Genomic DNA, 1,917 nt, shown 5'->3' with positions numbered 1-1,917 from the left:
CCGAAGGCTGCAATGTAGTACGTGCAGGGGCAAGGGTCACTGTGTGCAGCAGCAATGATGGCTGTGATTCTAGTGTGTAGAAGGCCCTCCATGGGAATATAGTAGGCAGTCATGAAAATCGCTCCACAAGTTCCCTGCCTCCCAGGGATTCATGCCCTTGTGTAATCCATCTGCCTGCATGTGGGCTGGACCTAGTGATGTACTTCTAACAAATACAATATGAAAAAGTGATGTGATGTCACGTCCAAGATTCAGTGACCAATAAAAGCCTGTGACTCCCGCCTTGCTTGCACTCTCTCTGGCTCTTCTCACTTGCTCACACTGGTGAAGCCAGCCACTGTGTTGTGAGATGCCCTATGGAGAGGCCCAGGTGGCAGGGAACTCAGGGCAGCCTCTGACCAACAGCCAGCAAGAGGTCCGCAGTCTGACAGCCTGCAAGAAATTGAATCTTGCCGTTGTGCTATGTGAGCGAGCTTGGAAGTAAGTTCTTCCAAAGGTGAGCCTTCAGCTGAGACTGCAGCCAAGGCCATCTTCTTGGTTACAGCCTCATGAGAGTCACTGAGCCAATGCTCACTAAGTCACTAATGCTCAATAGTCACTAAGCTGTGCCTAGATTCCTGACCCGCGAGAAACCCTGAGTTAACAAATGTTTGTTTTAAGTCATCAGTTTAAGCTGTGGCTAAGTTCGGGGGTAGTTCGTTACATGGCAGTGGGTAACTAACACAAGGAGCTTTAGACTTTATGATAATACTGGGGTGGGAGGCCTCAGATTGACCAGTAGGCAGACCCTCCTTGCTGTGTCTCTGTATTCTCGCCCTTGTCCTGTACCAGGGAGAGGAAGGTTCTTCCTACACCTAGCCTGGAAATGGGGTCTTTGTGTCCTACCTTGGGGCCTACGATAGATGGGTGGTTAATATTAAAAGAAAAAAAGTTTTGCTAAAGGTTTAATGAGCTTTAGATAATGAGCTATAGAACCAGAAGAGGAAGAAGAGCTGCTGTTTCTCACCCACCCCAAGGCAAAAAAGAACAGTGCCCATCTGCAGTGGAGACTCTGAGTTGGAGCAAAGGTGTGGATTGTGCCATTAAACTATCGTTCTGAACATCCATGAACAGAGATTTTGACAGGCATCCTAACAACTTGTTTCCTATTCATCAAGAGTTGGGAATAAGTGGTTGATCAAGAACTGCGGCAGCTCAGAACAATTCTTCAGCAAAATTTGGTGGCTGCCACATTTCTTTGCCTTTTACATCTGCAGCACGGAACGATTATAGCTCAACTCAGTTCCTGAGCTTCTCAGTAAACAGCTGGTGGAAAAACTCAACCAAATATCCTCAGCAACATATCCTCAGCTTGTAATTGGAAGAGAAAGGTACTATTTTCCAGGACGATATTATTTTCTTGGAAAACTTAAAAGTCAGGTGATTTAGAATTTTAATCCATCCGTCCTTCTATTTCGTTAACATTTCTCGTGCTTCCTGTATACCAGGTCCTGTGCTAGGGGCTAAGGTTACAAAGATAAATGCAAAATATAATACTATCCCTGCCTCTACTGGCTTAAACATATAATGAAGGCAATAAATAAATACAGCTTTTCAGTCGGGTGTGGTGGCTCACGCCTGTAATCCCAGCACTTTGGGAGTCCAAGGCGAGTGGATCACCTGAGGTCAGGAGTTCAAGACCAGCCTGGGCAACATGGTGAAACCCCATCTCTACTAAAAATACAAAAATTAGCTGGGCATGGTGGTGGACACCTGTAATTCCAGCTACTGAGGAGGCTGAGACAGGAGAATCACTTGAACCCGGGAGGCAGAGGTTGCAGTGAGCCGAGATTGTGCCTCTGCACTCCATCCTGGACAACAAAGAACAAAACTCCACTCAAAAAAAAAAAAAATATATAGGCTGGGTGCGGTGGCTCA

Source organism: Piliocolobus tephrosceles, chromosome 16 (assembly GCF_002776525.5).
Source record: "Piliocolobus tephrosceles isolate RC106 chromosome 16, ASM277652v3, whole genome shotgun sequence".
Lineage (NCBI taxonomy): Eukaryota > Metazoa > Chordata > Mammalia > Primates > Cercopithecidae > Piliocolobus > Piliocolobus tephrosceles.
The sequence above is the reverse complement of the archived record's forward strand: the minus strand, read 5'-3'. Positions refer to the sequence as shown.